Source organism: Pelophylax lessonae (assembly GCF_965119305.1).
Source record: "Pelophylax lessonae genome assembly, chromosome: 2".
NCBI lineage: Eukaryota > Metazoa > Chordata > Amphibia > Anura > Ranidae > Pelophylax > Pelophylax lessonae.
In genome coordinates this window covers 721,726,344-721,751,361 of record NC_138769.1, presented here as the reverse complement: position 1 = coordinate 721,751,361, position 25,018 = coordinate 721,726,344, and the positions used below count along the sequence as shown (strand labels likewise).

At 43.7% G+C, this 25,018-nt stretch overlaps 1 pseudogene across 1 annotated transcript in view; it reads right to left on the bottom strand.

Annotated features, from left to right (window-relative positions):
• Nucleotides 1-25,018, bottom strand: part of LOC309548281 (sodium/potassium-transporting ATPase subunit beta-1-like) — a 388,713-nt pseudogene that overhangs the window by 273,589 nt on the left and 90,106 nt on the right. The window lies entirely within an intron of this gene.

Here is a 25,018-nt window from a genome sequence, read left to right as displayed (position 1 = left end):
TAGTTAAGGTTGAATAAAGACAATAGTCCATCCATTTCAACCTGTGTAGGTGTGTGTGGACGTATTCATTTCTCATACCCCTGAATGTTTTTATCCTTGAGATGTACGTCCAAGAGTCTTTTAAATGTAGCCATACTCCCCGCAGTAACTAACATTTGTGGTAGCGAATTCCACAGTCTTATAGCCCTTACTGTAAAGAACCCCCTGCATAGTCTGAGGTTAAATTGCTTCTCCTCTAATCACATTGTATGTCCTCGTGTCTTCATACATTCTTTGCAACTGAATCGTTTTTTCTCTATGTTGATATCACCATTGAGGTATTTATAAATTGCTATCATGTCCCCTCTCAGGGGCCTTTTCTCCAGGGAGAATAAATCAAGCGCTTGTAAGCGCTCTTCATAATTTAGGTCCTCCAATCCCCTAATCAGTTTAGTTGCCCTTCTCTGGACTCTTTCCAGCTCCAACACATCCCTCCTGAGGATTGGCGACCAGAACTTGACAGAATATTCCAGATGTGGTCGGACCAGAGTTTTATACAGTGGCAGGATTATAGTTTTATCTCTGGAAAACATGCCGTTCCTTATGCATGCCAATATTCTGCTGGCTTTGGCAGATGCAGCTTGACATTGCATGCTATTGTTCAGTTTATCTTCTACTAAGACTCCCAGATCTTTCTCCATTTTTGATTCCCCCAGAGGTTCCCCCCCTAAATTGTATTGTGCTTTTATGTTTTTTGTCCCCAAATGCAAAACCTTACACTTCTCCACATTAAATCTCATTTGCCATGTACAGTGGGGATCGAAAGTTTGGGCACCCCAGGTAAAAATTTGTATTAATGTGCATAAAGAAGCCAAGGAAAGATGGAAAAATCTCCAAAAAGGCATCAAATTACAGATTAGACATTCTTATAATATGTCAACAAAAGTTAGATTTTATTTCCATCATTGACACTTTCAAAATTACAGAAAACAAAAAAATGGTGTCTGCAAAAGTTTGAATTTATAGCATGCACTGCCCCCTTTGCAAGGCTGAGACCTGCCAGTGTCATGGATTGTTCTCAATCATCATCTGGGAAGACCAGGTGATGTCAATCTCACAGGTTTTAAATGCCCAGACTCATCTGACCTTGCCCCAACAATCAGCACCATGGGATCTTCTAAGCAGTTGTCTAGAAAACTGAAACTGAAAATAGTTGACGCTCACAAAGCTGGAGAAGGCTATAAGAAGATAGCAAAGCGTTTTCAGATGTCAATATCCTCTGTTTGGAATGTAATTAAGAAATGGCAGTCATCAGGAACAGTGGAAGTTAAAGCAAGATCTGGAAGACCAAGAAAAATATCAGACAGAACAGCTCGCAGGATTGTGAGAAAAACAATTCAAAACCCACGTTTGACTGCACGATCCCTCCAGAAAGATCTGGAAGACACTGGAGTTGTGGTACACTATTCCACTATAAAGAGATACTTGTACAAATATGGTCTTCATGGAAGAAAACCTCTTCTACGTCCTCACCACAAAAATCAGCGTTTGAACTTTGCAAATGAACATATAGAAAAGCCTGATGCATTTTGGAAACAAGTTCTGTGGACCGATGAGGTTAAAATTGAACTTTTTGGCCCGAATGAGCAAAGGTAAGTTTGGAGAAGAAGGGGCACAGAATTTAATGAAAAGAACCTCTGTCCAACTGTTAAGCATGGGGGTGGATCAATCATGCTTTGGGGTTGTATTGCAGCCAGTGGTATAGGGAACATCTCACGAGTAGAAGGAAAAGTTGATTCAATAAAATTTCAGCAAATTTTGGATGGTAACTTGATGCCATCTGTGAAAAAGCTGAAGTTAAATAGAGGATGGCTTCTACAAATGGATAATGATCCTAAACACACCTCGAAATCCACGGGGGATTACATCAAGAGGCTTAAACTGAAGGTTTTGCCATGGCCTTCACAATCTCCTGACCTCAACATAATTGAAAATCTATGGATAGACCTTAAAAGAGCAGTGCGTGACAGACAGCTCAGAAATCTCAAAGAACTGGAAGACTTTTGTAAGGAAGAATGGGCAAAGATACCTCAAACAAGAATTGAAAGACTCTTGGCTGGCTACAAAAAGCGTTTACAAGCTGTGATACTTGCCAAAGGGGGCAGTACAAGATATTAACTCTGCAGGGTGCCCAAACTTTTGCAGACGCCATTTTTTGGTTTCTGTTATTTTGGAAGTGTAAATGATGGAAATAAAATCTAACTTTTGTTGACATATTATAAGAATGTCAAATCTGTAATTTGATGCCTTTTGGAGATTTTTCCATCTTTCCTTGGCTTCTTCATGCACATTTATACAATACAGAGGTCACTGTATAATTCCTGCCTCACTATGTGAAGTTATTGCCCTGCTCAATGTGCAGAAATAGTATATACTTGAAAGCCTTTATGCTATGAAAACAAAAAGGGACCAACTAATTAATGTATAACATGTATCAACCAATTAACCACTTAAGCCCCGGAGGATTTGGCTGCTAAACGACCAGAGGGTATTTTGCGATTCGGCACTGCGTGACTTTAACGGACAATTGCGCGGTCGTGCGACGCTGTACCTAAACGAATTTGGCGTCCTTTTTTTCCCACAAACAGAGCTTTCTTTTGGCGGTATTTGATCACCTGTGCGATTTTTTGATCACGCGCTATAAACAAAAAAAGAGCGTAAATTTTGCAAAAATAGCAATATTTTTCCCTTTTTTTTATATGAAATTCCCCCCAAAAAAAATGTAAAAATCAAAATTTTTTAATATTTTCGGCCAATTTGTTTTATGCTACCTATGTTTGGTAAAAAAAATCGCAAAAAGCGTATTTTGATTGGTTTGCGCAAAAGTTATTGCGTTTACTAACAAAGGGAAAGATTTTTGTCATTTTTGTTGTTTTTTTTTTTAACGCGTAATGGCGGCGATCTGCGATTTTTTTTTGCGGTACTGCGACATTGCGGCGGACAGATCGGACCCTTGACTGACATTTGTGACACTTTTGGGGTTACCAGTGACATTTCTACAGTAATCAGTGCTATATATATGCACTGTTACTGTAAAAATACACTGGTAGTGAAGGGGTTAACTTTATTTGAGAGGGAGGGGCTGTGTGTGTCCCTAGGGGCGTGATTCTAACTGTGATTGGCTGTGGCTTCAACTGTATGCAGAGTGATCAATGGATCTACATAGTAGATCCATGTGATCAGCTCTCATACAGAGAGGAGAATGACAGGCAGCTTGTTTACACAAGCTGCCTGACTTTCTCCCTCTCCCCCGCCGATCGCAGAGTGGCCGGCGGCGATCGGGTCCGCCGGTCACACGCGCGGGGGGGTCCGTGACCACGCGGGAGCGGGAGCGCGCCTCCGGCGGCGCGCGCTCGCTCCCTAAACCCTCACAGGCGAGCGACGTAGACCTACGTCACTTTGCCTGTGAGGGGCTGACCGCCGCCGTAGATAGTCGTGCGGCGGTCGGCAAGTGGTTAATAGCATATCTGGCCTATATAAAAAAAAAAAATAAAAATAATAATATATTATGCATATTTCCAATAAATGTACAAAATAAGCAAGAAAGATGAAAATAAATATGAATATAAAGAAGACAAAGCATCCCTCTTTTACAAATATAGATGAAATCAATGTAGCCATTGCTTAGATATCTTCATATTCCTACATGTTGGAGCAACCAAAGGGCTTTGCTCAATCGGCTTTTGTCTAACAATAACGATCAATCTCCATTAACTACTTCCGGTCCGCGCTATATCCTATGTACGGCTGCAGCGCGGACTCACATTTTCGGGACGCCGTCTTTGAACGGCCTCCCAGAGACAGGCTCCCCGCGCGCTCCCGCGAGCGCGCTATGGGGAAAATCTGTGTCGGCCGTGTCCCTTGGACACAGCTGATCACAGATCGATGTGAATGGCCAATCACAGCGGCCATTCACCACGTGATCGGACCGTCCAATGAGAGATGATCTCATATGTAAACATATGAGATCATCTCTCATCGCCAGCGCTCCTTCCTCACACGGAGACTGCAGTGTGAGGAAGGAGGAGAGCCGATCAGCCGCCAGGGACACAGAAGAATGTAATCAGGGCACCGATCACCAGTGCCCTGATTACACAAGGTAAAAAAAACATACACAAAGTGCCCACAGTGCCCGCCATCAGTGCCCACAATCAGTGCCCATAGTGCTGCCAGTCAGTGCCCATCAGTGCCTGCTCATCTAGGCACTGATGAGCACTGACTGGCAGCACTATGGGCACTGAGTGTGGGCACTGATGGTGCTGCCCATCAGTGCTCATCAATGCCGCCCATCAGTGCTCATCAGTGCCACCCGTAAGTGTCCATCAGTGCCCATCAGTGCCACCTATCAGTGCCGCCCATCAGTGCCGCCTCTCAGTGCCCAGCAGTGCCACCTCTCAGTGCCCAGCAGTGCCACCTCTCAGTGCCCAGCAGTGCTGCCTATCAGTGCTCATCAGTGCCGCCTATCAGTGCCGCCTATCAGTGCTCATCAGTGTGGCATATTAGTACCTCCTCATCAGTGCCCATAAGTGCCACCTCATCAGTGCCCATAAGTGCCACCTCATCAGTGCCCATCAGTGCAGCCTATCAGTGCCCATCAGTGCCGCCTCATCAGCGCACATCAGTGAAGGAGAAAAATTTATTTATTTTCAAAATTTACTCGCAGAAAATAAGAAAAACGTTTTTTTTCTAAATTTTCTGTCTTTTTTCTTTTTTTTGTAAAAAATAAAAAACCCAGAGGTAATTAAATACCACCAAAAGAAAGCTCTATTTGTGTGAAAAAAATGATAAAAATTTCATATGGGTACAGTGTAGCATGACCGCGCAATTGTCATTCAAATTGTGAGAGCGCTGAAAGCTGAAAATTGGCCTGGATGGGAAGGGGGTTTAAGTGCCCAGTAGGCAAGTGGTTAAGAGATGTATACAACTAGATTAAAGTTGAAGCAAGCCAGATTGCTGTCAAATGTATGGGAAAAACTCCCTTTCCTATTGGCTAATGGACACAAATAGTTGCCAGGCCACCCCCATACACAAAATCCTAGAAAAATAAATTTCACTAAATCGCAGGAGGCTTGGATGACACAGAGGGAAACCTAATGGAACATGTATGGACCTATAAACCTTTCTAGGGGTACGACTGAAAAAAAAAATGCGTGATGTCCCATTCATGGTTTAAGCCATGGGGTATCCTTGTTTTAAAGAAAAAGATCCAAAAGACCTCACATTAACATACCAATTTAAATATGTCCCCAAAATCAAAAAACAGAGGGCGCACCGGCCTTGTGCATTATCCTCAATAGTAGGCTTTATTAAATAAAAATAGTTGTACTCACAAACATTTGCTTAAAACGGCACATCAAATCCAAACAGCTGGGACAATCTGTATCACGTTGACAGAAGCAAATTCCTCAATGGATGATGGCTAACGCGTTTCGAGGCTTAGCCTCTTCTTCAGAGCCAGCAAGCCATGACTGAACCTCTCATTTATATACCAAAATGCCTATACCACCTGGGTGTGGTCTAAAAACCACTCCTCCCTAAAGGGTGCTCCTCCGTGTGGTGTTAACCCCTGCAGCCCTACCTACGTTGACCTTGTCTCTATTCATCTAATTGGAAACTCTATATTAGTAGTAGTGAATACTACAATATGTGGTAAGTACATATATTAAATTTACTTACTCCAAGGTATCCAGAAGGGTGCTGCATCTTGAAGTGAACTGTGGGTAGAAGGCATACCGCAGTTCTCCCCCCGGTCACAATGTACTCTGTGGATGTCACGCGTTTCAAACTGAAGTCACTTCCATCCACGTCACTTCTGCATCACCAGTGGTATGTTTGGAACGCATGACGCGGCCGCTCTTCTGGGATTCAGTGCCGTGCGTTCCAACTACACATAGAGACCCGGTTTATTATGGAGACTCTTTAGGAGAATACGGGCAATCAAAATTTAAGAAACAAACCCTCAGAGGTCCCGTTGGGAAGACACAATCACCCCCTAAGTGACATCCACAGGGTACATTGTGACCAGGGGAGAACAGCGGTATTATATACATTTCATTTGGGTACAGAGTTGCATGACCACGCAATTACCTGTTAAAATAGTGCAATGCCGAATAGCAAAAAATAGTCTGGTCATGAAGGGGTAAAATCTTCCAGGGCTGAAGTGGTTAAAAACACATAAAAAAGCTTCCTTATCAAACATATACTTTGAGTTGTTTAAATCTGAGTTCCGGCCTCAAAATCGAAAAAAAAAAATCGATTTTGGGCCAAGCAAAAGCAAAAAGCAGTGACTGACAGTCACTGGATCTCTGCTCACTGAGCCCTGTGAACCGAGCGATCAGCAGTGTTTGATCACTTGGTTCTCAGTTGTAGAGCTGGCCGGGGACAGATGCTGCATCCACCTAGGTAAGTATGACGTTTAAAAAAAAAAACAAACAACCATACTTCTCTTTGAAAGGAAGGACTTTTATTAGGATATCACCAGCAGGGGGGCATATAAAGATTGTTTTGGAAAGGTTTAAAGCTGAACTTATCCTCCCAATCGGCCTCCTTCTGACCCCTCCTCTAACAGAATTGAAAATGTTTTAAAAAATATTTGTGGGAGTAGAAATATTTTTTTGGGACCCCCTCTCCATGCTTCTTTATTTCTAACCAAGGCCTGAATGACGTGTACAATGCTCATTGCCTCCTGGGATTGTCATGAGTCCTAGGAGGCTGTAGCGTATTCTAGGGCTGCGCATTTTCACTTACCTCACGATTCGATGCGATTACGATTATTAGGGTCGCGATTCTATACGATTCGATTCCGCGATGCATCACGATGCATCACGATTACTGCCCAATGCCCATGCCCAGCCCACTGCCCAATGGTTTTCAAAACTTTATCAAAAAAAACAACCAATCAAGCAGTCACAAATAAAAGAATCCTTTTTTATTTTCATTTGCTTAAAAGGACACTTTCCTGGACCCTGTCATGGCCTGCAAGCCCTGCATACTTTAGTGCACTTGCACTGCAAACATATAGGAAGGTCTGAAAATGCAAACAGCATAGCAGAGACAGACAACAACACTAGTATTTTACTAGAAGTAACAGTAAAATTAGTAAAAAACTGTAGTAGTGCAGTTTACTGCTTCATAAAAGAAAATATTAATATAAGCCAGGTCTACCACCATTTAAAGTACAACTAAAGGCAAAACTTTTTTGATTTTGGATAAAGTTTTGCCTATAGTTGTACTTTAAAGGCAAGCTAAGATAGAAGAAGCCAGCCAGCCAAGCTAATATTCTTGTGAAAATGGTCATCATAAATTCCCATAAAACATTATATATAAATCCTTTTATGTGAATATGCATTGCAATAAATTCCAGGTGTGCCATAACCTGTCCTCTACAAAACAGAGCACTTCCTGACTAGTAGCAAACATCAAGGGTGAACCTGGCAATGGTGCACTGCTGCATAACTTCCATGTTCACCGTCATGTTTGTTTCCCTCTGCAACTGCCAGTCAACTCAAGTGAGTTGATGGCTGCTAGAGGGGAGTTACAAATATAAGCTTTAAGCTTATCAATTCACTTATGTCACTTTTATGTCACTTACTTTACAGAAAACGTTACCTGTCCTGCAGACAGTCTCTGTCTCTACCACGATTAAACCCAACTGAAGCCAAGCCAAAGCCACCATTAGAGGAAGGAAAACCCTTGACAGAGTAAATCACCAACTGAAGCTTAAACCTTGAGTAAATCTTCATGGGATCACAAAAAAAACACACAACAGTCTGCATCAGAATCATGAGAACTGAAGAAAGGTTTGGCATTGGCACACTGGTACAACTCAAGGCATATAGGTTAGGTCAGGTTTGTGTGTATTTGTGATCCAGTAAAGATTTAATCAAGGTTTTACGCTTCAATGTATGATTGATTTAATCTTTCAAGGATGTCCTTTCCTGTACCGTGGCTGGCTTGCCTTCAGTTGTCTAGATACACTTTTACCTTTAGTATTTGTTTGGTTGAGGGAACCCCCTACACTTGCTATTGCTACAGAGTACAACAGACACCAGCAGACAGACATGCGTTGCAATAAATTCCAGGTGTGTGCCATAACCTGTCCTCTACAAAACAGAGCACTTCCTGACTAGTAGCAAATATCAAAGGTGAACCTGGCAATAGTGCACTGCTGCATAACTTCCATGTTCACCGTGATGTTTGTTTCCTCCTCCAACTGCCAGTCAACTCAAGTGAAGTGAGTTGATGGCTGCTAGAGGGGAGTTATACAAATATAAGCTTAAGCTTAAATATCAATTCACTTATGTGAAAGGACCAATTTTGAAAACAAGCCATTCTCCATCTCTCCAGTGCCAGAAAAGCTGTAAAAAATATAAAATGTTCCAGGTTCACTGCAATTGTGTTTGCCCCTGCCATTGCCAGTCAACTAAACACAGTGTGTGTGTGTCGTGACTCGTGACAACTCAAAAGCTTATACGCAGCCTCAGCATCAACTCAACACACACACACACTATGTGTGTGTGTGTTGAGTTAATGCTAGAGCTGCGTTATAAGCTCTAGAGTTGTCATGACAGTCAGTCAATCAGTCACATTACAGAAAGAAAACTTTACCTGCACTGCACTGAGCAGCACTCTACCATGTCGATTACATCTGTAACTGAAGCCAAGCTAGCCAACAAGCCACCATTAGAGGAAGGAAAATCCTTGAGAGAATAAATTGTAAACTGAAGCTTAACCTTGAGGAAATCCTATGGGGGTCACATTCACAAACTCACAAATATAGTATATTACACAAGAAAACACAATTGGTGTATTTATTTGTGATCCAATAAGATAAGATTTACTCGAGGTTAAGCTTCAAATGTACAAGTTATTTCTCTCAATGATTTTCCTTCCTATAATGCTGCACCGTGGCTGGCTTGGTGTCAGTCAGTTGTCTAGAAGAAAATACACTTTAATATTATTTATTTGGTTGAGGGTTAAATGAACCCCTGCCTACTTGCCTAGACACTTTTAGTTTGAAGCAACGGAACGGATTATGGATTGGAAATGGACACATTGGACAGGACAATCTTCAAAAACAAACCATCAGTGCTATAAAGCTATAAAACAAGACTGGTGGTGTGACTGACTGGTGACTGGCGGCAGACTGAATTAGTAATTACTAATTCATTAAAAACATGAATTAGTAATTATTTCAGTGCTTAGCATTTCGGAACATGTAGGTTTTTCTGTAAGAACACTAGATGATCCACATGCTCAGGTTTCAGACTGCTTCTTTTCGCTGTTATAACATCTCCTGCAGTAGAGCAAACCCGCTCTGCAGATACACTTGTACCTGGGATACACAAGTATTGCTTTGACAGCTGAGAGAGGAGGGGGAATATGACCTCATGCTCGCGCCACCATTTCAAAGGGTCCTCAGTGAGAGCCAGAGGTGGGGCTTTACAATATTTTTCCATTTTGTCTTCTGCCTTGGCATAGGGGGTCTTAGGTTCTATTGCACCATCAGTGAAAGACTGCCCCAGCAAAGTCATGAGCAGCGATGTTGTGGCCTTTTTTTTGGGAGGAGAATGGCTGTCCTCAATGGGTGTTTCTTCTTCCACAGTTGCTTTTTCCCTAGGCACTTCATCCACATTTGTCCTTCTATTAGATGTAATCTGTGTGTTTGAACAAAAGTTAATAGTATAAGAAGAGCTGAACTGACTAAGAGTGTGATTCATTGATGAGGTGTAGGAAACTGCACGGTAATCCATACCATACAGTTCCACTTCCCACACCGCATCAGTGAATCAGGGCATGTTATTACACAACACAATGTAGCTGAGCTTCTAGCTGTCTGGGAGGAAACATGATGAAATTCTAATTACCTCCAAAGATGCAGCCTCCTCAGTCACTCCTCTGTATATCTCCGATCTCTCCTCCTCTGTGAGAATAAAAGGCAGTCCTTTAAAGCGAGGATCCAGTGCAGAGGCTGTATGAAGGATCTTCTTCTCTGCCTCACTGCTGTACCTCTTCAGGAGATCTGTTTTGATGGCATTCTTGATCTCATGGGTCATGGGTGTGTCTCCCATGGTGTCTGTCATGCTCTGGAGCAGTTGTGCATTTAGAGGGGCAGTGAGAGACACTGTTGGGTTGCGCTCTTCTGACATCAGCAAGGTTGCATCCTTCATTGGCTTTAATGCACTCACAGCATCCTCTGCATTTGACACATCTGTTTCAATGAGAGTGCAGAGATCAGACTCTCCTTTTCTGACTTCTGGAGACAGCAAGGTGGCACAAACTGCAGGTTGTTGTTCTAAGAACCTCTCGACCATGTCATATGCGCTATTCCATCTTGTTGGCACATCAGTTATTAGATTATGATTCTTCAGGCCCAGACATTTCTGTTTCTCTTTTAGACAGTGGCTTGCTCTAGTGCTGCGATGGAAGAATGTGAATATTCGTCGCACTCTGGCGAGAAGCCTGGAGAGCGTGGCCCCTTTCAGTGCCCGCTGACATGCAAGATTGAGTGTATGGGCAAAACATTTAACATGAGGAAATTTACCAACTTGAGCTGCAACTATCATGTTCGCCGCGTTGTCGGTCACAAGCACTACAGATTTATCAGACAGCTGCCATTCTTCCACGACATGAGACAGTAGCTCTGCCAGATGAGCACCTGTGTGAGACTCATAAATGGCTCTTGTTTGCAACACATGTGACAAGACCTGCCAGTCCTTAGTAACGTAATGTGCTGTTATTGTAACCTAGGACTCCGTTGTGACTGAAGTCCATGAATCACACGTTATTGCGACTCGACTGGCTTGGTTCATTGACGCAAGTACCTGAGCTTTGGTGTCGTAGTAGAGTGCAGGTATAACGTTTTCTGTAAAGTGACTGCGTGATGGGATCTTATAACGTGGCTCTAGCGTCTTCAAAAGGTAGCGAAACCCGGCGTTGTCCACAACTGAGTAAGGCCGTAGGTCCTTGGCGATGAAAGCTGCCACAGCTTTGGTTAGTTTCTTCCCTTTTTCTGAGTTGGGCGGATAAGTTGACAGTATGGCATCAATTCTTGGCTGATCTGGGTCTAGCAGTCTTTCCTTGGCAGTGGTGGCACTGCTGGTGGCGACAGGTGTTACTAACTCAGAGTGAAAACGGCTAAAATGGTTTCTCAAGTTCGTAGTATTCCCTAGGTATTTAATTTTTGTGTGACAGGCTTTACATACGGCGTGTGTCTTGTCCAACTCACGCTTCCCTGTGTGTTCGTAAAATCCGAAATGTGCCCAGATGTTTGCTCTTAAAACGCTAGGTGCATTTTTTATCTCTCGATCTTTTTCTCCTTCTGCCATTACCATACTACCACGTATGTGATGGAGATGGATGACGTAAGTTGCCAAACTCTGTCAGTGTTTAAAAAAAATAAAAAATACCACTTGTAAACTAAGCCGCAACAAGTCAACCAAGCAACATCTTTCATAAAATATGACTGTCTGTTTGTCTGTCTGACTCCCTCTTATGCATTCACTGAGCCAAAACCCCCGGGCCCCCCCCCTACCCCACAGCTGCCTGTGACAGTGACACTGACAGAGACCCCCCTCCCCCCACAGCTGAGCTGACAGCCTGACACACTGACAGAGAGCTGGATGTCCCACTGTCCCACACCTTCCCCAATCCCCCACAGCACTGACAAACACTGAGAGTGAGTCCCCCCCTTGCCCAGACCCCCACAGCTGACACTGACAGAGACCTGGATGTCCCACTGTCCCACACCTTCCCCAATCCCCCACAGCACTGACAAACACTGAGTGAGTCCCCCCTTTGCCCAGACCCCCACAGCTGACACTGACAGAGACCCCCAGGCCCCCACTGACACTCAGAGAGAGCCCCCCTGGCTGCCAGACTGCCACAGCAGAACAGTACCCCCGGGCCCCGACTGACCGTCCCCTGTCCCAGGCCCCCCCCCCCATCACAGACATCCCCCAGAGATACAGACGAGACCCCCATGAATGATTATACAATTATTTGTTCGGACTACATACCTGCTGTGTGACTGTGTGGGTTGTTGTGCACTGCATTGCAGAGGAGGACAGGTGCTGTGCTGCTCTCTGGGCTCTGTGGCGGGTGGCTGGCGTCACTGGCAGTGGCGTGGCGGCTGGGCCTGGGATGGTCGGCTACGGTGAGGCTGGCGGCGCTGGCTGGCTGCGATGGGGACGCACTTGGGGCTCCTGTGTGTGGACTGGCTTCTGGCTTGGCTGGCTGTCTGGCTTCTTGGCTGCAAGGCCGCAGGTGGGACGCCGATACACGCGGGGGCTGCGCCTCGGCCCGAGTCAAAGAGACGGAAGGGGAGGGGCGGAGCCTTTTTATTAAGCTCCAGCCACTAACCCACCAATCAGCTGCCGATCTTGTGACTTTTTCTCCTTTGCGCGATAGGGCGTGGCCGCGGCTGATGACGTCATTTCCTAATCGATTATGCCGGCAATCCGCATCGATGCAGAATCGCAAAGGGTCGAATCGTGATGCATCGATCTTTCGATTATATTCCGCAGCCCTAGCTGCCGTGTTATCAGGGGGGATGGGAGCCTATTCATGGTTCTTGCAGCTGATGAAGCTGTGCAATTGTGCCTCCTTGATGTTGCCACTGCACAACCTGGAGGAGACAGCTGGCACTCTTTTTACATCAGAATAAGATGATGACATGGGACCTGCTGTGAAAAATCCCTACAGAACACCCCTGGATTGCTAGGCACAAGAGAATACTTTATTTATTTTTTTCTTTTCCACAGTCTATCTATACGGGTAAGAGGGGAGGAGGGGATAAATAGGGGTGAGGGTTAAAGTGGAGTTCCGGCCACAAAATCGACATAATCGATTTTGGGCCATCCGCTTGCTTTTGGTCACAGAAATGGATAATTACGTTTTTTTTTTTTTTTTTTTTGTTTACTTACCTTGTTATTGAAGAAAAATAAACTCAACTTTCTTCCACTTCCTCCCTCTGTGGCCGCTTTGCATTGATTCCTGGGAGCTGAACATTATCACTCCCAGGAATCAATGCGCCTGCACCGGCCCCGCTCGTCACTTCCGGTGCGGGCGCTCATTCCCTGCTAAACAGCTTCTGGGCATGCCCAGAAGCTGTGGAGGGATGACGCACCCGCATCTGAAGTGACGAGCGGGGCCGGTGCAGGCCCATTCTGGGAGAAGAGGACACGGAAGAGGCCGCAGAAGAGGACGCGCTGGCTTCAGCTGCCCACATCCGAGATGGCAGCACTGGAGAAGAAATTTTCAAGGTAAGTATTTCTTCTTACAGGTAAGTGCGACCCGGGACAGATCAGAGGCTATCCATTGTGGAATGTACTAGCCCTGACTGTCCTGGGGGTATTTTTATTGAAAAAAAAACATTTTAGTGACCGGAACTCCGCTTTAAGTTCCTCTACAAGTATTGCTTTTGTCCCATACAGTATTCTCATGTTACACTCATATATAGTTAGGTTAAAAAAAGACACAAGTCCATCTGCCTCAACCAATAAAGATAACCCAACCATACAATCCCATATACACAATCCTATACCCGCAGTTGATCCAGAGGAAGGTGAAAAACCCAGCAAAGCATGACCCAATTTGCTACAGCAGGGGACAAAATTTTCTTCCTGATCCCCCGAGAGGCAATCGGATATTCCCTGGATCAACTTTACCTATAAATATTAGTACCCATTTATATTATGTACACCCAGGAAAGAATCCAGGCCTTTTTTAAAGCAATCTACTGAGCTGGCCAGAACCACCTCTGGAGGGAGTCTATTCCACATTTTCACAACTCTTACTGTGAAGAAACCTTTCTGTATTTGGAGACAAAATCTCTTTTCTCTAGACGTAAAGAGTGCCCCCTTGTCCTCTGTGTTGACCTTAAAGTGAACAACTCAACACCAAGTTCACTATATGGACCCCTTATGTATTTATACATGTTGATCATATCCCCCCTTAATCTCCTCTTCTCAAGAGAGAATAAATTCAGTTCCTCTAATCTTTTCTCATAGCTGAGGTCCTCCATGCCTCTTATCAGTTTGGTTGCCCTTCTCTGCACTTTCTCCAGTTCCCCGATATCCTTTTTGAGAACGGGTGCTCAAACTGAACTGCATATTCCAGATGAGGTCTTGCTAATGATTTGTACAGGAGCAAAATTATATCTCTCTCTCTGGAGTCCATGCCAAGAAAGGACTTTGCTTGCTTTGGAAACAGCAGCTTGGTATTGCATGCTATTATTAAGCTTAGGAACTACCAGAAAACCCAAATCCTTCTCCGCTATGGATTCCCCCAGATCCTTCTCCGCTATGGATTCCCCCAGATCCTTCTCTGCTATGGATTCCCCCAGTTCTACTCCCCCTAGTATGTATGATGCATGCATATTCTTAGCCCCCAAATGCATAACTTTACATTTATCAACATTAAACCTCATTTGCCACATAGTTGCCCAATGAAACAGTGCATTGAGGTCTGCTTGTGTATAGTTTTATGGCTGATACCCATAATTCTTTTTTTGCTCTCATTTTGTCATGTAACTGAATATGTATCCTTTTAAACAGGTTTATACTGAAACTCCAGAGAGCAGGAAGTTGCCATTTTTAGAAACCTCAAGCATTTCAAAGCGGAGGAAAAGCGAAGATGCATATGACTTCAGTATGACTTCTGATACAGTTGGAAATAACAGTAGGTCATTTTCTACAACAACCCTGCCTCTCCATGCTGGATCCTCAGATGTGACACACACAATGTCCAGAGAAGGGACTGCATTGACTGAAGCAAACGCGGCCTACAGGAATCTGAGTGCGTCACACTCCACCCAGGACAGTGCTCCAGAAATCTATACAGACCCCTCAGACAGCCATTCTTTCTATGTCAGCCAGGACATTGCTGGACATTTTAGTGAAGCTCCTCCTCCGCCGAGACAGAGGTTTCACTTTGAGTCTGTGTATCCTGATGAAACAACCGAGGATGAAAAAATACAACGTCTGAAGGAGGTGTTGAAGGAGCAGGATCAGGCTCTGGAGGTTTTAAGAAGACAGAAGTGGTCCTAAAACACCTATTATAAATTTTTGCCTTCTTTTCCCTTACTTAACCTAACCCACCCGCCCCCTCCACAGATGCCTTCTTACCTTGATCTGACGGCCACAACCTCTGTACATTCTAGTCCTATGGAATCGTCTCCAAAAGTCTTTTGCCTCAGGAAACAGCCTCTTAAAAGCCTCGGGCTCTAATGCGCAGGCACGGCCAGGATGTAAACATTAAAATGAGGCCAAGGCCATCAGATAAGCGAAGTATGCATCTGTGAAAGGGAAGGAGGGTTAGGTCAGGTCAGGGGAACGGGTAAAAGGGGTAAGGGTAAGTATGCATCTGTGAAAGGGAAGGAGGGTTAGGTCAGGTCAGGGGAACGGGTAAAAGGGGTAAGGGTAAGTATGCATCTGTGAAAGGGAAGGAGGGTTAGGTCAGGTCAGGGGAACGGGTAAAAGGGGTAAGGGTAAGTATGCATCTGTGAAAGGGAAGGAGGGTTAGGTCAGGTCAGGGGAACGGGTAAAAGGGGTAAGGGTAAGTATGCATCTGTGAAAGGGAAGGAGGGTTAGGTCAGGTCAGGGGAACGGGTAAAAGGGGTAAGGGTAAGTATGCATCTGTGAAAGGGAAGGAGGGTTAGGTCAGGTCAGGGGAACGGGTAAAAGGGGTAAGGGTAAGTATGCATCTGTGAAAGGGAAGGAGGGTTAGGTCAGGTCAGGGGAATGGGTAAAAGGGGTAAGGGTAAGTATGCATCTGTGAAAAGGAAGGAGGGTTAGGTCAGGTCAGGGGAACGGGTAAAAGGGGTAAGGGTAAGTATGCATCTGTGAAAGGGAAGGAGGGTTAGGTCAGGTCAGGGGAACGGGTAAAAGGGGTAAGGGTAAGTATGCATCTGTGAAAGGGAAGGAGGGTTAGGTCAGGTCAGGGGAATGGGTAAAAGGGGTAAGGGCACTTTGTTTTGAAGTATACTATTCAAGTGTTGTAGATTAACACCCCTAAATCTGTCTATACTTCTACTGTTTATTTTTATTGTTCTGCACCGAGCCGTCCTGTTCAGTGGTGCAGCTGGAGTCATATTTTTTACTTTATTATCTGATGTCTTCTCTAAAGAGAACCAGCCATGATAGGACATGTGCATAGATCTGAATATTTATACGTAAATGACTATGTATGGATATTAGAGACACAGAAAACACCTCAATATACAAGGGGCTTTGCCCCTTTTGGCTCCCCTCATCATATTAGGGGCTCTGCTCCTTATGGCTCGATTAGCCAGTATTTATATAGAAATGAGTATTTGTTGTCACTAAAATTAGTTACTGTTTAAACGTCTGCTGATTTTGATATAAATATAACCCGAGGGAGAGTCATAAACCTCGGCAGTCTGATCAGACTGACCTGGACATCGTAGGTGCAGTGCTACTTAGACAATCAGAAGTTTCATAAATTTGCATAGGATTTTTTTTTTCTACAAGAGTTGTGGGAGTTGATTTTCACTCCAGTGTGGATTAGCCTTGTCTAGTTATAGTTAGCTTATGTACATGCATGCATCTGTATACCATGCTTCCATCATGTGTGCTGGAATAATAGAGATTAATGGGACAGAGACATACACTATATTGCCAAAAGTATTGGGACGACTGCCTTTACACACACATGAACTTTAATGGCATCCCAGTCTTAGTCCGTAGGGTTCAAAATTGAGTTTGCTCACCCTTTGCAGCTATAACAACTTCAACTCTTCTGGGAAGGCTGTCCACAAGGTTTAGGAGTGTGTCTATGGGAATATTTGACCATTCTTCCAGAAGCGCATTTGTGAGGTCAGGCATTGATATTGGACGAGAAGGCCTGGCTTGCAGTCTGCACTCTAAATCATCCCAAAGGTGTTCTGTCAGATTGAGGTCAGGACTTTGTGCAGACCAGTTAAGTTCCTCCACCCCAAACTCGCTCATCCATGTCTGTATGATTTTGTCTTTGTGCATTGGGGTGCAGTCATGTTGGAACAGGAAAGTGCCATCTCCAAACTGTTCCCACAAAGTTGGGAGCATGAAATTTTCCAAAATGTCTTGGTATGCTGACGCCTAAAGAGTTCCCTTCACTGGAACTAAGGGGACAAGCCCAACCCCTGAAAAATAACCCCACACCATAATCCACCCTCCGCCAAATGATTTGGACCAGTGCAGAAATCAAGGGCCATAAAGAAAAAAGGGGGGTTTTTTGGGACTTTAAATGAGACTCCTGACCAACGGAGTCTCCATCCCTGATTCAATGAAGCAAAAAAGCACAAAAGCAAAATTGGGACTTTATATGAGGTGTGACCAGCCACATGGTAAACATAAATGTATAGTTAGAAAGAGATACCAGAAGAATAATAATAAGATTGTCAGTATATTAACAGTCAATAGACCAAATAATGGTAAAACTAGAGTGTTCAGTAAAACCATGTAACCCATGGTAATGTGATATACATGAATGAAACATAAATGGACATACAAGGTCTATGGTTTTACTGAACATTCTGGTTTTACCATTATTTGGTCTATTGACTGTTAATAAACTGATGATCCTATTATTCTAACTATACATTTATGTTTACCTTGTGGCTGGTCACACCTCATATAAAGTCCTAATTTTGCTTTTGTGCTTTTTTGCTTTTTTTAAGGGCCATAAAGACATGGATGAGCGAGTTTGGGGTGGAGGAACTTGACTGGCCTGCACAGAGTCCGGACCTCAACCCGATAGAATACTTTTGGGATGAATTAGAGCCCACACTGCGAGCCAGGGCTTCTTGTCCAACATCAGTGCCTGACCTCACAAATGCGCTTCTGGAAGAATGGTCAAACATTCCCATAGACACACTCCTAAACCTTGTGGACAGCCTTCCCAGAAGAGTTGAAGCTGTTATAGCTTCAAAGGGTGGAACAACTCAATATTGAACCCTACGGACTAAGACTGGGATGCCATTAAAGTTCATGTGTGTGTAAAGGCAGTCGTCCCAATACTTTTGGCAATATAGTGTATGTCTCTGTCCCATTAATCTCTATTATTCCAGCACACATGATGGAAGCATGGTATACAGATGCATGCATGTACATAAGCTAACTATAACTAGACAAGGCTAATCCACACTGGAGTGAAAATCAACTCCCACAACTCTTGTAGTAAAAAAAAAATCCTATGCAAATTTATGAAACTTCTGATTGTCAAAGTTCATGTGTGTGTAAATGCAGGCGTCCCAATACTTTTTGGTAAGATAGTGTATGTTAACCCGAATGACAATGACATTCTCTTATGGAAGGAGGTTCTTTAGTCCTAACACGCTTCCTGTCCTGGGGTGACAACACTGTTTCTTCAAAGATACAGTACAGAGAGTGAGCGTTGTCACCCAAGGACAGGAAGCTTGTTACTGGCAGGATCACCAGGTAGAAATAAAGAGGGAAAAAAAAAAAAAGAAAACTATTGCAGCCACCAGATCGAAGGACTGGTACGCTGCATAACAGGATTTTTGTTTTTGGGTTATTGCTTGTACAAAGAATAGTTCTCTGCTGGCCAAAGCTGCTGGATACAAGCAGAAGGAGTGGTGTGCATTGTATGTCAGAGCTCAAATGGACATGCATGTGCACAGGCTCTTGGCTGATGATATTGGATCTTTGAAGAGTAATATAGATGCATGAAAGACAGAGAGAGACCAGGTATTAAGACCTTTTTTTATGGTAATATCTGTTCGAATCTTGCTCCATTCCATTTGTATCACTTTTGTTATTTGCTGTTTTTGGTATTGGAAAATACAATAACCATAAATGTTTTCTGCTTTTAAATACTGATGTGTATTGTATTTATTTCTGGAAATATGGCCCAAAAGAGCAATAAAAAAAAAAAAAGATATGCGGTTTTGACACATACAGCGCAGCTCGGCCCCCGGCCCACACTCCTCACAGGCTGTGGTTGACAGCAGCAGGAGCCAGTGGCTCCTGTTGCTGCCTCCATGTCCTGATAGGAGGAAGCCTCTGCTCTCAGGCACAGCACTAGATCGAGATTGGGCTCAGGTAAAAATTTAGGGGGGCTAAGGGGGAGCTAGCATTGAAGGTTTTGTATCTTAACCACTTAAGCCCCGGAAGATTTTACCCCCTTCCTGACCAGGGGGTATTTTGCGATTCGGTACTGCGTGACTTTAACGGACAATTGCGCGGTCGTGTGACGCTGTACCTAAACGAATTTGACGTCCTTTTTTTCCCACAAACAGAGCTTTCTTTTGGTGGTATTTGATCACCTGTGCGATTTTTTGATCACGCGCTATAAACAAAAAAAAGAGCGTCAATTTTGCAAAAATAACAATATTTTTCACATTTTTTTATATGAAATTCCCCCCAAAAAAAAAAAGTAAAAATCAAAATTTTTTTACATTTTCGGCCAATTTGTTTTCTGCTACATAGGTTTGGTAAAAAAAATCGCAAAAAGCGTATTTTGATTGGTTTGCGCAAAATTTATCGCGTTTACTAACAAAGGGAAAGATTTTTGTAATTTTTGTTGTTTTTTTTTTAACGCGTAATGGCGGCGATCTGCGATTTTTTTTGCGGCGGACAGATCGGACCCTTGACTGATATTTTTGACACTTTTGGGGTTACCAGTGACATTTCTACAGTAATCAGTGCTATATATATGCACTGTTACTGTAAAAATACACTGGCAGTGAAGGGGTTAACTTTATTTTGGAGTTCAGCTGCAGGTTCCTCTGCTGTCAATACAGTTTTCGGTTCCTAGGGGTTCCTTGGGCAGTGAGCAATGGTGGGGTCATCTCCCACCTACAATGGCAATGAATGCATGGGGGGCAATTTCCACTAAACACCAATGTAAGAGGTCACTTCTAAACTGACCATCAATGTAAAGGGTCACTTCTATACTGACCACCAATGTAAAGGTTCACTTCTATACTGACCACCAATGTAAAGGTTCACTTCTATACTGACCACAAATGTAAAGGGTCACTTCTATGCTGATCATCAATGTAAGGGGTCACTTTTACGCTGACCACCAATGTAAGAGGACACTTCTACACAGACTACCAATGTAAAGGGTCACTTCTATACTGGCCACCAATGTAAAGGGTCACTTCTATACTGGCCAACAATGTAAAGGGTCACTTCTATACTGACCACCAATTGAAAGGGTCACTTCTATACCGACCACCAATGGAAAGAGCCACTTCTTTGCCGACCACCAATGGAAAGGATAACTTCTATGCTTTTTACCAATGTAAGGGGCCACTTCTACGCTGACCAACAATGGAAAGGACCACTTGTATGCTGACCACCAATGGAAAGGACCACTTCTACGCTGACCACAAATGCAAGAGGTCACTTCTACACTGACTACCAATGTAAGAGGCCACTTCTACACTTACCACCCACATAAAGGGGCCACTTCTACACTAACCACCAATATAAGAGGTCACTTTTACACTGACCACCAACATAAGGGGCCACTTCTACACTGACCACCAATGTAAGGGGCCACTTCTTCACTGACCACCAATATAAAGGGGCCACTTCTAAATGGACCACCAACATGAAAGGTCACTACTACACTTACATTGGTGGTCTGTGTAGAAGTGGCCTCTAACATTGGTGGTCAGTGTAGAAGTGGCCTCTTACATTGGTCGCTAGAGGCCGCTTCTACATAGACCACCAATGTAAGGGGACATTTCTATACTGACCACCTATGGCAGTCTAAGATCCCCCCCCCCCCCCCGCAATTTCTCCTTTGGTACCAAAGCATTTGTTAGGTAAAGCACCCAACCAGCCAAGTATGAGCTAAAGTAGTTGCAATGATATATACAGTTTAGCTAACACATGCCAAAGTTGCATAACTGGCTTCAGACATTAATGTTTGTCTTTACCTTCATCATTAGGGAGTTAGGTCTGGTTCACACCTATGCAGGTTGCAGTATGCATATACTAGGTGCGTTTTGCGTTTCTAAATACACGCTCTTGATCCATTGAAGTCTATGGAACCAAAAAAACAGAAAAAGTGCCTGGCCCTTTCCAAAAAAAAAAAAAAAAAAAACAGATGTGAACGTGACCGATAGGACACCATGGTAAATGCACTGTAGTGTGTTTCTGCAAAACTGAATATGCACTAAAAAAGGCAATGGTGTGAACCAGGCCTTAAAGATACTTCTTTTTATTTGGTGTGTGATTGGTATGTGGTGCTTAGATAAATTACCATTTCTATACAGCTCTCATTGTATTCATAATGAACCATCATCATTGTTCTTCAAGCCTTTTTTATTAAAATATTTGCAGAAAATGCATACAGTGGTTGGATAGTTAGACATGAGTTTCAAAATGAGAAAGACATATCAGGATTTTAAAACCTAATAGGTGGAAGATATGGAATATTCCAACGAGTATTTATATCCTGCGTACAACACATTCCTGACCATGAAAATAGTCCACGGGGGACATGGCATTAAATCGAAGGACAAGATACAACAGAAATTATGCAGCATCTATAACTGAGTTTTCTACACAATGGCAAATGGAAATCTTCAGCCTTGAAGTGCAAGTTTATGTATCTCCGACTACCCAGAACAGGGTCAGTGTATTACAGAACATATAATCCTGGAGGTGTTGCCGCATGGCAATCTAAGCACTGATGACATGGACCCACGTTACTATGCGCAATATCTCATTGCCACCCCTACTCCTAAATTCTGACCTCTGCACCCACCACTCTGCCTCATTCCCCCATCTCTGTGCACACATATTCTTCCACAGCCCTCATCCCCCCCCCCACACACACACATCTGTACTCTCTCCCACCTAATGTAAGATGGCACTATTCATGGGCAATATTGAGTGCAGAAAGTCCTCAAAAGCCCGCTCTCAGGGTGTAGCCGTTGGATGTAGATTTGAACAACACACAGCCATCTGAGCCGTCAGGTACCTCCGCCACTGACCGGCTATGTCGGGTTAACTGCTCATGCGCTCAGCTACACACAAAGCCGGCACAACTGGGGAGACTGAGGAGGAGGAGGAATCATTTACTTCTGTTGCTAAGAAGACCTGTTTTGTGGAAGTGGAAAGCAGATGGTGAGAACAGGAGGTGGTGGCCACTGCATGGGCCACATGACAAGGCCTTGTGTTTGCCACCTGTGCACTAGACTGTTTACATTAGTAATTGGTTAAGGCAGCGATCACATTGGACAGAGCCGCTTGGCTCAGCTCTGTACACTGCATCTCCAGACTAAGCCATCACCGACCCCCCATTAAAGGCCATACTGGCTGCCCAGGGGTGATTTTTGAAGAGGTGTCTATAAAAGGCACACCAGAAATAGACTTCCATCTTCCAGCAATTTTTAAATGGTGATCTAGACTAGAGGTGGTTTAGGCTGGGTTCACACTAGTGCAAATTTTATGGGGGTTTCCCTGCATCCAGTTTGCATGACAGGAGAGTGTACCCGGCTCTCAATAGAGCCAGTTCACACATTACCATGGCAGCTGCGGAGCAGATGGCACAGGCGTCCTGTGCGTCTTTGTCTCCGTTTCAGGTCTGAATTCAGGCAAACATTTTGGCCTGGTTTGTCCCTGAAACTGAGAATTGGGGCGCACCGGACCTCTGCTGTGAGCCTCATCCGATTCAAGTGTGAACGCAGCCTAAAGAATGTAATGGTTATTTAATTTAGGTTGGCAAGTAGATGAATATTTTAATTTCAGGTTTTTGCCAAGTTGACAGTAGCATGCCAATGCTGCTAAATTCAGCCTGGGCATCTACACAACAATAAATTGTATATATCAAATAGTACAAAAAACACAATCTAATGCGAATAAAATAGTCCAATACAATGGTGCATCAATTCTTCCAAGAAAGCGCAGTGCAATCAGAGACCAAAAAGGGGATCGTCATAACCAATGCCCTCCAACACACGTCTCTTACTGAATCAGCAGTAACATAAATTATAATGATCTAATGTGCTCAAGCAAGCAGGTGAATAAAGATGGTAATCACAGCTGGAAGACTTATCAACAGGCAATGGACTATTTTATTCACATTATATTGTCTTTTTTTATTATTTGAGATATACAATTTATGCGGTATTATAGCTTTTATGTTACTTTAGTGCTGCCTTACTTTGTACTTATTTCTGTTTGACTGGTATCACAGTTTTCAAAGTGGCTGCTTTTGCATTTTCACTAAGCGTGGATTAATTTAAGGATGAGTGAGAGCATGATAAAGGAAGAGTGTGATCTCCCAAAAGTGGGATCGGAGAAGGATCCCATAAATAAACCCCTAAGTGTTTGGATCACTGAGGCAGGAAGTGATGGGAAATGAAAAATTTTAGAGTAGGCCCCAGAACAAGAAATTGGGGGAAGCCTTCCAATGGGGATGCTTGTTCGCGGACAACTGCCTAAGAGCGGAATTCCCTTCACTTTAAATTTAAATTACCTTCCCCCTTCCTTCACATCAAAGTCCTCAGTTCCCCAAATTCAAATCAGAATTCTCAGCCTCCCCTTTAAATCAGAGTCCTTAACCCCCCCCCCTTTTTTTTATATAAGAGTCTTCAGCATCCTGCCCTTCATATTAGAGTCTTCAGTCCCCCACTTTCACATCAGAATCCTCATTTTTCTTTGCCTGTGTCCCTGTAAAAAGATTTTATCTTCCCGTCCTGTCCTGCTAAGAATGTGTTCGCCAGACAGAAAGTCAGGGAAATCTCTCTATTGGAGCCCCAGACAGCATTAAAAGCTGACGCTCCATCCAAAACAAAAAGCTTTGGCTTGAAATACATTTTAAAGTGGAATGAAAGAAAATGAAATTTGCAACGATTTTAGCAAACTCCATTGCACAGTCCTATTTGGTGTCATAAGTACTGACACCCACACATGGATCCCATTCACTTCCTACTTCCTGAGTGGGAGGGGCTGAATGCTGAGTGGGAGGGTCTACCTGCTACAGTCGCATATATGAGAGTTTTAAAGTAAGATCCATTTTTAGGAGTGGTGAGTTACTCATTACGACTACCCTCCTATAGTACTTATCCAATACTGGTTATCACTGATATACCACTATGTGAGATAAAAGCAAGACAGCAAACTATACTGCTATGTGGGTTTTTATAGTATAATATCAATCTCATTCCATAAAGAATTGAAGGATTAATTTCATCCTAAATTGATATTTCAGTGTATGGTGGATGCTGGCTAGTCAAACCCCTTGACAGTCTCTTCTGTCTCACTGGGACTTTATTGGAGAGATCTCTGTGTGGAGCTCCTGGGTCTGCACAGCTTCTGTGCTTTTTATAATGGGCTTCATTATCCCTCCCCTTAATTCCCAGTTTGCACACATGCTGTGTCCATTGTGAGGGGTTCTCACTATCATTGCTGTGAGATCCCAGGTCTGTACACCTACTGTGCCCATTATGAGGGACTCCCACCATTCCTGCACTGAGTATCTGGATCTCAACACCTGCTGTACCCACTATGAATGTTGGTTCCCACTATCACTGTGCTTAATTCCCAATTCTGCACACTGTTGTGCCCATTATGAGGGGTTTCCACCATAACTACACTGGGTTCCTGGGTATGTACACATACTGTAGCTATTATAAGGGTTTCCCACAATCCCTGTGTTGAGTTCCTGGGTCTGGAAAACTGCTGTGCCCATGATGAGGGGTTACCACCATCCCTGTGCTGAGTTGCTGGGTCTGTACACCTGATGTGCCCATTATGAGGGGTTATCACCATACCTGCACTGAGTACCTGGATTTCAACACCAGCTGTGCCCATTATGAGGGGTTCCCACCATACCTACACTGGGTTCCTGGGTATGTACAAATGTAGCTGTTATAAAGGCTTCCCACCATCTCTGCACTGAGTTTCTGGGTCTGTACACCTGCTGTGCTGTTACGAGGGATTCCCACTATCCCTGTGCTGGGTTCTCAGGCCTGAACACCTACTGTGCCTGATAT